General features: G+C 46.2%; 1 protein-coding gene across 4 annotated transcripts in view; it reads left to right on the forward strand.

The window, feature by feature from the left end:
• The first annotated feature begins 14875 nt into the window (after positions 1 to 14875).
• The window catches only part of LOC139754558 (nephrin-like), a 531853-nt gene continuing 531155 nt past the window's right edge, over positions 14876 to 15573 (forward strand). For 2 of the 4 annotated variants that reach the window (XM_071671914.1, XM_071671915.1), the window contains exon 1: positions 14876 to 15170. The gene's annotated coding sequence lies outside the window, so the exon portion shown is untranslated. Of the gene's footprint in view, positions 15297 to 15573 lie in introns of all 4 variants that reach the window. The other 2 variants (XM_071671913.1, XM_071671916.1) reach the window with 2 other exon arrangements.

The following is a 15573-nucleotide window of genomic DNA, read 5'->3' on the forward strand; positions in this document are numbered from 1 at the left end:
CATCGAAGAGACGAAGCTAGAACGCCATTTGGTAAACATGCGATTGTCCAAGGCAGACAACGAGCGTATCATAAACTTATATTTTAATAATCTTATCAACAATAAAGTTATCCAATTTGTATAAACCATCACTAATATTAAGATTATAATTCTCTATTTATATGATAATAGAAGATTCAATGATGTTTCTCGTGGTAATAGAGTTAGAGTTGATAACTGAGATGGCGTTACTTCAGTCAGTATAATGATCATAGTCTTTAAGAAGATTAAACAAGTCATTTGATTCTTGTCCCGTTCTTATACTACATTTATGTTGCTTAAGTCTAACAGAAAGATCCTTACCAGTCTGACCAACATAAAACTTATCACAATTTTTACATGGCACTTTATAGATGCACCCAGGAGAATTTTCTGGTGAATTCCTGATCAAGATATTCTTTATAGTATTATTGTTGCTAAAGGCAATATTTACATTAAAGGATTTAAGCAACATGGGAAGTAAAGTAAGATTATTATTAAAAGGTAGAACTGAAAGATTCTTGGTGTCAATGGGAGGTTTGGGCTCAACTCCATAAAATGATTTCTTTGCTAACTTAAAGGATTTATCGATGAAAGATCTAGGGTACTTTAAGCTAGATCCAATAGAATATATCTTCTCAGACTATATTGATGATGAGTTTGAGAAAGCAAATGAGAGAGAGAGAGAGAGAGAGAGAGAGAGAGAGAGAGAGAGAGAGAGAGAGAGAGAGAGAGAGAGAGAGAGAGAGAGGAGAATATATTGAATAACGGTCCAAAATGAGATACAAAGGAGGCACGTAGGCGGTACGATAACACAGCTTCGCAGGGAAATCTGAAGACATCCTTGGCTTGCTTAGTTTTCTGTTTGATGTAAAGGAATTTAGAAATTGAGGAACTGTATCAAAATATAAGCTTAAGATCACCATGTAGGTGACGGGACCAGACCCAAAGTATATATGGTGACTGAGTTTGGTAAAGTGTGTGAAAGAAGAAAGTTAAGAGTAAATGTGAATAAGAGCAAGGTTATTAGGTACAGTAGGGTTGAGGGTCAAGTCAATTGGGAGGTGAGTTTGAATGGAGAAAAACTGGAGGAAGTGAAGTGTTTTAGATATCTGGGAGTGGATCTGGCAGCGGATGGAACCATGGAAGCGGAAGTGGATCATAGGGTGGGGGAGGGGGCGAAAATTCTGGGAGCCTTGAAGAATGTGTGGAAGTCGAGAACATTATCTCGGAAAGCAAAAATGGGTATGTTTGAAGGAATAAAGGTTCCAACAATGTTGTATGGTTACGAGGCGTGGACTATGGATAGAGTTGTGCGCAGGAGGATGCATGTGCTGGAAATGAGATGTTTGAGGACAATGTGTGGTGTGAGGTGGTTTGATCGAGTAAGTAACGTAAGGGTAAGAGAGATGTGTGGAAATAAAAAGAGCGTGGTTGAGAGAGCAGAAGAGGGTGTTTTGAAATAGTTTGGTCACATGGAGAGAATGAGTGAGGAAAGATTGACCAAGAGGATATACGTGTCGGAGGTGGAGGGAACGAGGAGAAGAGGGAGACCAAATTGGAGGTGGAAAGATGGAGTGAAAAAGATTTTGTGTGATCGGGGCCTGAACATGCAGGAGGGTGAAAGGAGGGCAAGGAATAGAGTGAATTGGATCGATGTGGTATACCGGGGTTGACGTGCTGTCAGTGGATTGAATCAAGGCATGTGAAGCGTCTGGGGTAAAGCATGGAAAGCTGTGTAAGTATGTATATTTGCGTGTGTGGACGTATGTATATACATGTGTATGGGGGTGGGTTGGGCCATTTCTTTCGTCTGTTTCATTGCGCTACCTCACAAACGCGGGAGACAGCGACAAAGCAAAAAAAAAAAAAGAAAAAAAATATATATATATTTTCCAAAAGAAGGAACAGAGAAGAGGGCCAGGTGAGGATATTTCCTCAAAGGCCCAGTACTCTGTTCTTAATGCTACCTCGCTGTCGCGGGAAATGGCGGATAGTATGAAAAAAAAAAATATATATATATATATATATATATATATATATATATATATATATATATATATATATATATATATATATATATATATATATATATATATATATATGTGTGTGTGTGTGTGTTTGTGTATGTGTGTGTGAAGACATGGTTAAGAGTCTGGGCTACACCAGTGGAATAAAAAAAGAAATTTTCTCCCCGTACCACTAAAATAGCTGTCATAAATAACATCCCCATGAATAGCAATACCGCATGACTGAAATAAAAACCAAGGAAAATAAATATGATTTTGTCGGAATAAATCATACATGAATTTTAAAGAATTTTACGACAAGAGAGAGAGAGAGAGAGAGAGAGAGAGAGAGAGAGAGAGAGAGAGAGAGAGAGAGAGAGAGAGAGAGAGAGAGAGAGTGTTCAACGATGCGTCTCCCTCGCCTTAACAGAACACCTGGGTAATCACAGAGGTCAAGTGTAAGGTCAAGTGTGAGGTCAAGTGTGAGGTCAAGTGTGAGGTCAAGTGATAACCGGACGACTATATTGTCAGCTTCGATACAGCCAGTGTCGCTCCAAGCTACCAAAGTGACACTTCAGTGAGCTAATCATAGTAGCTTCCATAAGGTTCCACTCCTCTGTAAACTTTGTAGAGACTATAGACCTTAGTTGTTCCTAGTTCCCCCCCCCCCCCCCCCCCCCCGATACGTGGTTACGTATAGCCTTGTTTTGATGCCGGCTTGTGTTATTGACCGAAAGTTTCCAGAGTGTGTGTTTGAGTGGTCGTATTTACGATGCTCCAGGGTCGTCGGTGTTTCTGAGTGGTCGTATCTAAGCACTTGAGGGGTCGTGTTTGATGATGTTACGATGGGGTAGTCGTCATATCCGGGTCGTGTTATGATGTTGCGATGGGGTAGTCGTCGTATCCGGGTCGTGTTTGATGATGTTACGATGGGGTAGTCGTCATATCCGGGTCGTGTTATGATGTTGCGATGGGGTAGTCGTCGTATCCGGGTCGTGTTGATAATGTTACGATGGGGTAGTCGTCGTATCCGGGTCGTGTTGATAATGTTACGATGGGGTAGTCGTCGTATCCGGGTCGTGTTGATGATGTTGCGATGGGGTAGTCGTCGTATCTGGGTCGTCTTGGTGTGATGTTACAGGGTAGTCGTCGTACCCGGGTCGTGTTGATGATGTTACGATGGGGTAGTCGTCGTATCCGGGTCGTGTTGTCGTCGTATCCGGGTCGTGTTATGATGTTACGATGGGGTAGTCGTCATATCCGGGTCGTGTTGATGATGTTGCGATGGGGTAGTCGTCATATCCGGGTCGTGTTGATAATGTTACGATGGGGTAGTCGTCATATCCGGGTCGTGTTGATAATGTTACGATGGGGTAGTCGTCATATCCGGGTCGTCTTGGTGTGATGTTACAGGGTAGTCGTCGTACCCGGGTCGTGTTGTGATGCGACGGGGTGGTCGTCGTATCCGGGTCGTCTTGGTGTGATGTTACAGGGTAGTCGTCGTATCCGGGTCGTGTTGATAATGTTACGATGGGGTAGTCATCATATCCGGGTCGTCTTGGTGTGATGTTACAGGGTAGTCGTCGTACCCGGGTCGTGTTGTGATGCGACGGGGTGGTTGTTATTCCATTCGTGGGTAGTCGTATTTATAATGTTGTAAGGGTCGTCTTAGATTGGCTCGCGTGATTTTCTTCATTCATGAGGGGTCGTTATGAAAAACGAGGGGGGGGGGTCGTCATCACACGGTTAAGGAGGTCATTAAAGATAGCAATGAAAGGTCGTTATACTAATCAGGGAGGTCATGCACGGTGACCTGAGGTCGTTATACTGAGAGAGGGAGGTCGTTATGCGTTGCGGGGTGGTCGTTGTGCATAACGAGGGAAGTCGTTATGCATAACGAGGGAAGTCGTTATGCATAACGAGGGGAGGGTCGTTATGCATAACGAGGGAAGTCGTTATGCATAACGAGGGAAGTCGTTATGCATAACGAGGGGAGGGGTCGTTATGCATAACGAGTGCAGTCGTTATGCATAACGAGGGAAGTCGTTATGCATAACGAGGGGAGGGGTCGTTATGCATAACGAGGGAAGTCGTTATGCATAACGAGTGCAGTCGTTATGCTAACGAGGGGGTCGTTATGCATAACGAGGGAGGTCGTTATGCATAACGAGGGGAGGGGTCGTTGCAAATATGGAGTAGATGTCACGCATCAGCATGAAGATATGTCACACACACACCCACGTGAGGAGTAGATTGTCACACACACACACACACACACACACACACACACACACTTAGGCTGGTGTGAGTGTTTGTTTGTGTGTGTGTGTTTCTGTGCAGAGAGGTAAAAATATGGTATATATATATATATGTATATATATATATATATATATATATATATATATATATATATATATATATATATATATATATATATATATATATATATATATACAAGGTTATGAGATGGCTCAATGCGAGTGTCAAAACTCTATCCCTGTAATACAAATAGCAGTCACACATGCAAAACCGAATGCACAAACAGGCCATTACACAACAACAACAACAACACACACACACACACACACACACACACACACACACAAGCACGCACACAAGCACGCACACACACACACACACAAGCACGCACACAAGGCAGATGACAGGGCGCATGAATCACCACTGGGTTACGGGTGGTCGTACGTTGATGAAGGCTGGGTTTTTTTATGTGCTGTTTAAACAGATCGTTGGATTGGTTGATAACCCAAGAGAAACCAAAGCGAAACCAAATATATATATACATATATATATATATATATATATATATATATATATATATATATATATATATATATATATATATATATATTTTTTTTTTTTTTTTTTTAGCTTTGTCGCTGTCTCCCGCGTTTGCGAGGTAGCGCAAGGAAACAGACGAAAGAAATGGCCCAACCCCCCCCCCCATACACATGTATATACATACATCCACACACGCAAATATACATACCTACACAGCTTTCCATGGTTTACCCCAGACGCTTCACATGCCTTGATTCAATCCACTGACAGCACGTCAACCCCGGTATACCACATCGCTCCAATTCACTCTATTCCTTGCCCTCCTTTCACCCTCCTGCATGTTCAGGCCCCGATCACACAAAATCTTTTTCACTCCATCTTTCCACCTCCAATTTGGTCTCCCACTTCTCCTCGTTCCCTCCACCTCCGACACATATATCCTCTTGGTCAATCTCTCCTCACTCATTCTCTCCATGTGCCCAAACCACTTCAAAACACCCTCTTCTGCTCTCTCAACCACGCTCTTTTTATTTCCACACATCTCTCTTACCCTTACGTTACTCACTCGATCAAACCACCTCACACCACACATTGTCCTCAAACATCTCATTTCCAGCACATCCATCCTCCTGCGCACAACTCTATCCACAGCCCACGCCTCGCAACCATACAACATTGTTGGAACCACTATTCCTTCAAACATACCCGTTTTTGCTTTCCGAGATAATGTTCTCGACTTCCACACATTCTTCAAGGCTCCCAGAATTTTCGCCCCCTCCCCCACCCTATGATCCACTTCCGCTTCCATGGTTCCATCCGCTGCCAGATCCACTCCCAGATATCTAAAACACTTCACTTCCTCCAGTTTTTCTCCATTCAAAGTCACCTCCCAATTGACTTGACCCTCAACCCTGCTGTACCTAATAACCTTGCTCTTATTCACATTTACTCTTAACTTTCTTCTTCCACACACTTTACCAAACCAAATATATATATATATATATATATATATATATATATATATATATATATATATATATATATATATATATATATATACACATATATATGTGTGTGTGTGTGTGTGTGTGTGTGTGTGTGTGTGTGTGTGTGTGTGTGTGTGTGTAACTGCGAAGTAAGATTGTGTATATTTCTCATCAGTGTAAAACCTAAGGGTAAGGATTCGGGATAATGATGATGGTTAGTGCAGGTTTTGCTGAATTTTGTGTTATGTGTTTTTATATATTTGGCTTCTGGATAGATAAACACAAGTATATATATTAGAGGCATTTTCATAGGGTTTTATGGGAGATGTACAGATGTGTAAAAAAAAAAAAAAAGGAGAGAAGGTTATAGGATATACAGATGACCTACAAATGATTATAAAAAAAGAGTATGATTAAAAAGAAGAGGAAGCACTTGGAAATCTGATTCTGGATAATCCCAAAATGTGATTCATTATTTCACCAGAGTCGAGTCGACTTTAGGGGATCTGGTGCTACAATGAGAGGCTGTTGGCGTCAGAGAGATTTTATTTCATTTTTGTTTTTTGTTTTTGGAGAAGGACGAAGAAATACGAGAGGTAACGGATGATACATTTCAGTCTGTGGTTCTGTATACTGAAGATAAAGAACCTCGGGAGTTTGCATGATAATCAGAATGGACAGAGTTTAGATAAGAAATAGTTTCACCGAAGAATATTGTGTTCGATTTTAGCATTGAACTGAAGGAGACTTGGTCTGTCTCCATCTCCCCTGCCACACCCACACACACCCACTCCACATTCGGAACCCCAGGTGGGATACCCATGTGGGCGGTGAACACCTGCACGACGGTAGGTAGGGTGGTTGCATGTTCTAAGTAAGGGGTCTGGTCATAACGTGGGTTCTCCTGCACGACTGAGAATGCACCGTAATTGCTCCAGTAGACGAGAGAGAGGTGGTGGTGGGGGAGGAGCTCCCGAGACGACCTTCAAGGCCTATCATAGACCCCCGTATGTTCATCTGGCGGAGTTTTGAGTAATGGGCAGTTATTGATGTGGAGGTGAACGTCACCATGTTATCACCGTGACTGACTTGTATGAGGGGGTCTTCGGAACAACACAGAGAAGTGAAGGATGAGCCACATCCGTGGAATTTTCAGAGGCATGCAATACGTTACGGGATAGTACCTTACCGCGGTAGTGATAATGTTTTAGCAGGCTTTCTTACTGGAGGTGGGGAGAGGTGATTGAGTAGTTACTAGAAGGGGTAACGAGGGCTGTTATTAGGGGACGACGATGTGTGCCGTTTCCCACGTAAGTGAGGTAGCGTTAAGGACACATAAAGAACGGCCTCACTCCCTCACATGCACTCTCTAATTGGATGCATGGTGACCTAAACCCCTTGTCCATAAGCCAAGACCTGTACACCGCTTCATATGCTGTTGCTCAGCTCATCGACAACACGTCGCCCCCTGTATACCACATCGCTACAATTTACTCTATCCCATGCACGCCCCTCTTCACACCATATACTGTCTTTAAGCAGCTTCATACCCAACACATCCATCCTCTTCCGTCCTTTTGCATTCAGAGTGCAAAGACTCGCACCCATCCAACACTGTCGGGACTACTATACCATTAAAACACATTCATCTTTGCCCTTATTTACGGTCATCTTTCCCTCCACACGTACACACACACACACACACACACACACACACACACACACACACACACACTTCTCGGTGCACCCAGGACATTCGTCCCCTCTCCCGCCGTAGGATTCACCTCCCTTGCCATGTCCTCTCCTAGGAGATCCTCCAAGTCCTCTCCATCCGGAAACACACTTGAACCAACTTGCTCCTCCGCTCCTCCCCCACCCCGAGCCATAACTCATTACCGTAGTTTTTTTTTTTAATCATTGCTGTAACTCTGAGCTCCCAAGCCCTTGGCACTAACTTCTGCAGTTTCTCACTCGAGTCTGCCACTTATGCTTGAGCCAGAACTTGATTATGGTGTATCTTCGTGGAAGACCCGTACAAAGAAGTTGGCGAGTGCTCGAAAAAAAAGAAAAGAGGGACCACGTCTATGTTTTCATTTCATTTCATTTATTTCATACTTATTCAATGAATATAATCACTATGAAAGAGTCCTGCTGTTACCCACGACTTTATTTTTTTTTTTTAAAGGCTCTTGGAAATCACAAGGCTGCATTGCGCTGCTTCCAGTAGCAGGGAAATGGAGACACCGACCCTCCACCTCCCTTTTTTCATTTTCCCACTTGCGTCGCCAACCACGCGCAAGCGTGCGCGGAGGCCGGGAGCTCCGTATTACCCCGCTGGCGTGTCTGGGCTGTGACGAGAGAGAGAGAGAGAGAGAGAGAGAGAGAGAGAGAGAGAGAGAGAGAGAGAGAGAGAGAGAGAGAGGCTGAACACGCTGCAATTACCTCCCTCAGAGGAAACAGAAGGGAAGGAAGGGATCTTAATTTGACTTGGAAGGAAGGTTCCGAATACACTAACCGGTTTGGATAAGCTGCCGTCGTTTCCCCCACCAGAGACTTCGGGGTGTGTGTGTGTGTGGGGGGTTTGGGAGATGGGCCGGGCCGACTGTATAAGGGGGAAGACATTAAGCGGAAGCAAGCGAGAGCGAGTGGAGAGGGTACATTCTCTTTAACAGGTAGGAAGACCTGACGGTAGGCATTCATCGGATGAAAATGTGGAGCGGGTAAAGAGTGTGACTGTATCTCTCCTCTCTCTCTCTCTCTCTCTCTCTCTCTCTCTCTCTCTCTCTCTCTCTCTCTCTCTCTCTCTCTCTCTCTCTCTCAAGGACTGTGTACTGAGCGGGATGAAGAGTACACGGTTGGTGGTCCTGAATACGTAATAACACACACACACACACACACACACACACACACACACACACACTCTGTCTGTCTGACTCTCTCTCTCTCTCTCTCTCTCTCTCTCTCTCTCTCTCTCTCTCTCTCTCTCTCTCTCTCTCTCTCTCTCTCTCTCTCCCCACCCCCTCCTCGTCAGTATAGAACACTAACAAAGATAAAATTTAGACGCCCAATTAATGAGCTTCCCTTTCCAGTGTCATCTGGAGAGGAGTGGCCCGAGGGGAGGAGGGGAGGGGGGCGAAGGTGAGGGGAGGGTCGAAGGTTGGGGGGAGGGGTCGAAGGTGAGGGGAGGGTCGAAGGTGGGGGGGGGAAGGTCGTCGAAGGTTGGGGGTAGAGGACAGACAGACAGAGGAGGGGGAGAGGAGATCACGGTGGGGGGTAGGGTGGGAGTATATAAAGGGAGGGATGGAGGGATGGAGGGAGAGGAAGTGGAGGGAGGTGAGGGAGTGGAGGAGGAGGAGGAATTGGAGCCTTGACGGGGATACGCCTTGAGCAGCGTCACCTGACTTACCTGGTGTGGTGGTGGTGGTGGTGGTGGGGAAGAGGTGGTTAATGGTGGTGATGGTGGTGGTGGTGGTGGTGGAGGAGGAGATAGCCATCTAAGTGGGTGTTGTGGTGGTGGTGATGGTTTGCACGTTCGGTACGGGTTGGGGAGCCGGGGAGATTGGGGCAATGTGGAGGTGGAGTTTTACACTCTCAAACCTCCCCCCCCCAAATGCTTCTGTCACACAGCCTTTTAAACTTCTACGTGCCGCCCCCATGCACTGTGTGTCCCTCACTCAGCTTGTCCCGTTCGTCCACCGCTCTTAAACTGTCACACACTCCTTGTTAGCATCTATCTTTCTTTAACGAGTAATATCACGGTCGTGTCCTCTGGCTGCTCGATCCCGAGATCGCTCGTGCAACCTGATGACCACTTCCTCAGTGTGGCTCAAGGAACTGAAAATGTGGGATTAGGTCACACCTCTCTCTCTCTCTCTCTCTCTCTCTCTCTCTCTCTCTCTCTCTCTCTCTCTCTCTCTCTCTCTCTCTCTCTCTCTCTCTCTCTCTCTCTCTCTCTCTGTGTGTGTGTGTGTGTGTGTGTAGCCTCGCGCCCCCGTGGGTTGTGTAACAACACAGGGGCAACAAAGTTCAGACCTTCCCTCAGGCTGCTGATGGAATCAGCACTCTGCTTCAAGAGCGGCTCCCGTGTCCTTCTCTCTTTGCACAACAGTTGTGTTGGTGTTCTTGTGATTTCATATACTCTATTGTAATTATATATATATATATATATATATATATATATATATATATATATATATATATATATATATATATATATATATATATCTTTCTTTTTCTTTCACACTATTCGCCATTTCCCGCGATAGCGAGGTAGCGCTAAGAACAGGGGACTGGGCCTTTGAGGGAATATCCTCACCTGGCCCCCTTCTCTGTTCCTTCTTTTTGAAAAAAAAAAAAAAAAGGAGGGGAGGATTTCCATCCCCCCGCTCCCTTCCCTTTTAGTCGCCTTCTACGACACGCAGGGAATACGTGGGAAGTATTCTTTCTCCCCTATCCCCTGGGATAATATATATATATATATATATATATATATATATATATATATATATATATATATATATATATATATATATATATATATATATATATATATATTCCTATGAGTCCACGGGGAAAATGAAACACGAAAAGTTCCCAAGTGCACTTTCGTGCACATGTTTACCAAATGGCGTCCTAGCCATTTATATTTACATATATTCATATATATATATATATATATATATATATATATATATATATATATATATATATATATATATATATATATATGTATAGTGGCAGTGGGGTCCAGTGAAAAACTGCCATTTTACATTCTTTAACGAGTTTTGTAATGATATTGCTTTTTAGAGGCAGTGGACGAAGATGTTTCATTAAAAGTTTTTCCAGTGTGTTGTATTAGAAATAATTCTTTTTACCAACGGAGAAATTTCAGAGCTCTCAAGGCAAAGGTCTTTGGGAGGAAGGAAGGAGGGAGACAGCGAATGACAGAATGTAAGAAGAATATAGGAATTGATTACCGATGGGTTAATGATGGGATGAAAGAAGAAAGAATGGGAGGAAGAAAATTAGTGGTGTGGAGGTGAGTACAGAGAAGAGGAGGAGACAGTCATGATAGAATTCTTGTTTGAAAATGAGGTTAGTTAGACACAGTGGGATGTCTTATGCAAATCAGACGAGGAGAAGGAACAAGCATTTCTTTAAAGTCACAAGAGTCCCCCAGATACACATACGCCTCAGAAGAGCTTAGACAACAGATTTCTCTCTTTATTTTTAAACGTTTGGACGAGAGTAGGATAACACATCAGGGACTGAATGCGAACTGACCTAGAGTGAGTAAGCTCTCACACGAGTAGACGAGGTTGATGACAAGACGGAGTCTGAGAACTGAAGGAGGGGATGGTGATAGGGAAACTTCCGTGCCATAGCCACGGTAATCTGGAGGACTGACCTGGGCCCACGATTCTCGGTGTGTAGGAAACCTACCTGTCGACAGGGACCGTTTTATTCACTTCCTTTCAGCCCCCCAGAGGTAGGACTAGGCCAGGTGTGTTATCACAGGGTTCGCTCTCAGGCCCGTAAGGATATGCAGCGAAGAGCACCTGAAGAAGGAGGAGGAGGAGGAGAGGAGGAAGGGAGAGGGGGATGTATTATGTAACAGAAGAGTTTCTGAAGCAGGTCTACCCCTAGGGTGGGCTTGATTAAACTTCAAAGCAAGACCAGGAGAATGAAGGAGAGAAAATGGCAGTGCACAGAACGAGAACATAAAAAGAATGGAGCGAATGATTTGGCGAGAAACAGATTTCTCGTGTTGCCTAACTCGCAAAAGGCACAAGTCATAGACCGTTACTTGAAAAAAGGGGAGGGAGTGATGCAAGGGAGAACAATACTGCATCATTTGGAAGTAAGACGGTAGACCTTCCAAGAGGGATAGGTTGTGGGCAAGACGACGCCAGCGGCACAACAAGCGTGGTTTATAAAACCCCTTGCAGCGGATGCCAACGAGCGTCCTTTGGCGAAAGAGCACAGGGTTCAGAGAGAAGAGAGAGAGAGAATGAGGGAGAAACCGAGCACAATAGAGACTTGAGAAACCATAGAACGTCGACTGCTCTCTCCTGGTACACATAGACGAATAGGAGCATCTCTCCCCGAGTGGGACGGAGCTCTTGTGTTGTAGCATCAGCCTTAGATGAGAGTGCAAGGAAAGCTCTTAACTAGAAGCGGCGCACATACAAGCGTGACATTCCACGAATACTTAGTCGGGCTTTGTCAGCTGGGTAGAGATTTTCAGGTCATACTGCGACACGTTAGTAGGTGAGGAGGAGAAGGGCGCGGGTTGGCGGCGGCTCTCGCTGCTGCTCCTGGGTCAGTTTCCAGCCAGTGGCAGAACGAGAAGCAAAAGGACAGGGGAGGGTCAACCAAATGAGGAAGGATGCGTGGACATGAACTTCATGTTTCCCTGATGTGTAATGAATAATGTCTGAGGAAGACCCTCGTGTCGAGACGTCCAGAATTAAGTCTCTGCTCTGACCACGCGCGCTCACACACACACACACACACACACACACACACACACACACACACACACACACACACACACACACAAACTATTCGTGAAGGCCTCAGCCATTGGACCTTTTTTTGTTTTTGTTTTTCACTGTCATACAACTTTTTTAAACTTCTGTATGCCCTACACTCCGAGGGATGAAGCCATGAATACAGACAGCATACAGAAGTTGAAACGAAGTTGGATGACGGTAAGGAGAGCTCGAGGGGGCGCACGGCGGGGCACGAAACGAGCGTTAGGACCTTCCCTTCTCTTCCCTCCCTCCCTCCCTTCCGTCCGTCCGTCCGTCCGTCCGTCCGTCCGTCCTTCCCTCCCTCCCTCCCTCCCTCCCTCCCTCCCTCCCTCCCTCCCGTACTGTACAAAAAGGTAGTCGCAAGTTGCTAATCACATAACACGGGCTGAAGGTTTGGTGGAAGAAAGTAGGTTAAGACCAGAGGTAATTAGAGATATTGAATTAAGAGACAGGTAGGTAGGTTCAGGTGTGGTGGAGCCGTATGGAGCAGGTCTGAAGATGTGGTAGACTCAAGCAGATATGATGAATAAATGTGGTTGAAATCGAGTAAGCCTGGGACGAGAAGTGTGGTAGAGACAGATTATGTGTGTCTGGACGTGTGGTAGAAACAGATTATGTGTGTCTGGACGTGTGGTAGAAACAGACTATGTGTGTCTGGACGTGTGGTAGAAACAGATTATGTGTGTCTGGATGTGTGGTAGAAACAGATTATGTGTGTCTGGACGTGTGGTAGAAACAGACTATGTGTGTCTGGATGTGTGGTAGAAACAGATTATGTGTGTCTGGATGTGTGGTAGAAACAGATTATGTGTGACTGGATGTGTGGTAGAAACAGATTATTTGTGTCTGGACGTGTGGTAGAGTGAAGAGACAGACCTAGAAGTGTAGAAGCGAGTGGAAGGACGGATCTGGAAATGTAAAGGATAGACGAGACGGACCTTGAACTGTAAAAGACCAGAGGAGACTGATCTAGTGGCGCAAAAGACCAGACGAGACGGATCTGGAAGTGTAAAAGACCAGAGGAGACGGTCCTGGAAGTGTAAAAGACCAGAGGAGACGGTCCTGGAGGTGTAAAAGACCAGAGGAGACGGTCCTGGAAGTGTAAAAGACCAGAGGAGACGCTCCTGGAAGTGTAAAAGACCAGAGGAGACGGTCCTGGAAGTGTAAAAGACCAGAGGAGACGGTCCTTGAAGTGTAAAAGACCAGAGGAGACGGTCCTGGAAGTGTAAAAGACCAGAGGAGACGGTCCTGGAAGCGTAAAAGACCAGAGGAGACGGTCCTGGAAGTGTAAAAGACCAGAGGAGACGGTCCTGGAAGTGTAAAAGACCAGGGGAGACGGTCCTGGAAGTGTAAAAGACCAGAGGAGACGGTCCTGGAAGTGTAAAAGACTAGAGGAGACGGTCCTGGAAGTGTAAAAGAATAGAGGAGACGGTCCTGGAAGTGTAAAAGACCAGAGGAGACGGTCCTGGAAGTGTAAAAGACCAGAGGAGACGGTCCTGGAAGTGTTAAAAGACCAGAGAAGACGGTCCTGGAAGTGTAAAAGACCAGAGGAGACCGTCCTGGAAGTGTAAAAGACGAAAGGAGACGGTCCTGGATACACAAAGACGAGAGAGACGGATGTGGTGGTGATCGAGAAACGACTGGGGCTGACCCAGGAGGCGTGGGGACCTGGAAGGATGGTTGAGGAACAAGCGGAGGTGTGGGTGAAGAGAGGCAGTGTGGTTGATGTGTGCGACACGAACTTCGCGACTAATGGCTCGAGTCTGGAGGATGATGTGGACACGGGAAGGGCGGAACTGGAGGTGGAGTAGAAACTTGAGATGGGAGACGCTGGAAGGTGTTTTGGAAGGAGATGGTGTAGGGGGGGCTGGAAGTGTGGTAGAGAGAGAGAGAGAGAGAGAGAGAGAGAGAGAGAGAGAGAGAGAGAGAGAGAGAGAGAGAGAGAGAGAGAGAGAGAGAGAGAGAGACGGAGGGAGGCTGGGACTGTAGAAGAGAGGGGCGAAGCGAGGCTGGAAGTGCTGTAGAAAGAGATGGAGAAGAACCAGAAGTGTGTTAGGAGTCGGATTGAGGCTTGAACTGTGGTAGAAGGGGGAAGAGCGAGGATGGAACTGTGGTAGGATGAAGCGGATCGAGGCTGGAAGTGTAACAGAGGTAAATGGGTCGAGGTCAAAGTTACGAGACTGTGGTAGACAGGTGGCTTTTGGAGGGTGAAGCCAGCGATGTGGTGGACGGTCAGATTGGCGGGGTTAATTGGTGGTGTGGTTGAGAGAGTGAGAGAGGTGATACAGTCAGGGAGGTGTGGTAGAGGGCGTGGTTGGCGGTGATGTGGTTGCGAGACAGATGGGGTAGGTCTGGAGACAGATGTGGGGTAGACAGAACCCGGGAGGACCTGGAGACTCATAAGAGAAAGACGGGAGCGTGCAGGGGTGGAGCGCTGGGCGTGGAGGGCAGGTGTGGTGGCGGCGGCGGCGGTGGTGGTGGTGGTGTAGTGGTGGTGGAGGAGGGAGGAGCCCGGTGGCCCAGTGCTCTCTCGCTCGCCTCGCCAGTCGATGGGTTGACTGGCTCACCTTGTGTTGCTCCCAGCAGCGCTGCGCTGCCCCGCCTCCTCAGACGAGCTCCCACGCGCGCGGTCCACAGCGACGAAAACAACAACTCCTCCTCCTCCTCCTCCTCCTCCTCCTCCTCGACGATAAACAAATACTTACTTTCCCTCTCCCCTCGGCTGATGGCACACCCTCCTCGCCCTAGTCACCCTGTCGTTAGTTGGAAATAGAGCCGCCCGCGAACGGACGAACGGACCGACCGACCGACCGACTACTCTCGTGAGTCGAGTGTTGTTGTTTCAGAAGTGACCAGGAAGCGATCGGTCGTACGCTCGCATGCCCACACGTCCTGGAAAAAAAAAAGAAGAAATAAGAGAATCTGCGACGAATGAAGTGTCCATCATCGTAAGTGATCGGGGGCGACGCGCCTCCCGCTGTCAGCGAGACGTGACCATACCCGTACGTGGTGGTGAGGTTGAGAGCCCGTCCAGCGCTCACACAGGCTGTATACTGTACAGACTCATGATACGTAGTGTGTGGAGAAATAACCTCAGAACCTAACCCTTGACTTAGATCTAGGGAATCAGAGGATGAGGAAGGACCCATCTCCCTCCTCGTTGATGATAGAGAAATTAAACTTAGATCAGTAAAACATATATATATATATATATATATATATATA

The sequence above is a fragment of the Panulirus ornatus genome, chromosome 17 (genome assembly GCF_036320965.1).
Source record: "Panulirus ornatus isolate Po-2019 chromosome 17, ASM3632096v1, whole genome shotgun sequence".
In the NCBI taxonomy this organism is placed as follows: Eukaryota; Metazoa; Arthropoda; class Malacostraca; order Decapoda; family Palinuridae; genus Panulirus; species Panulirus ornatus.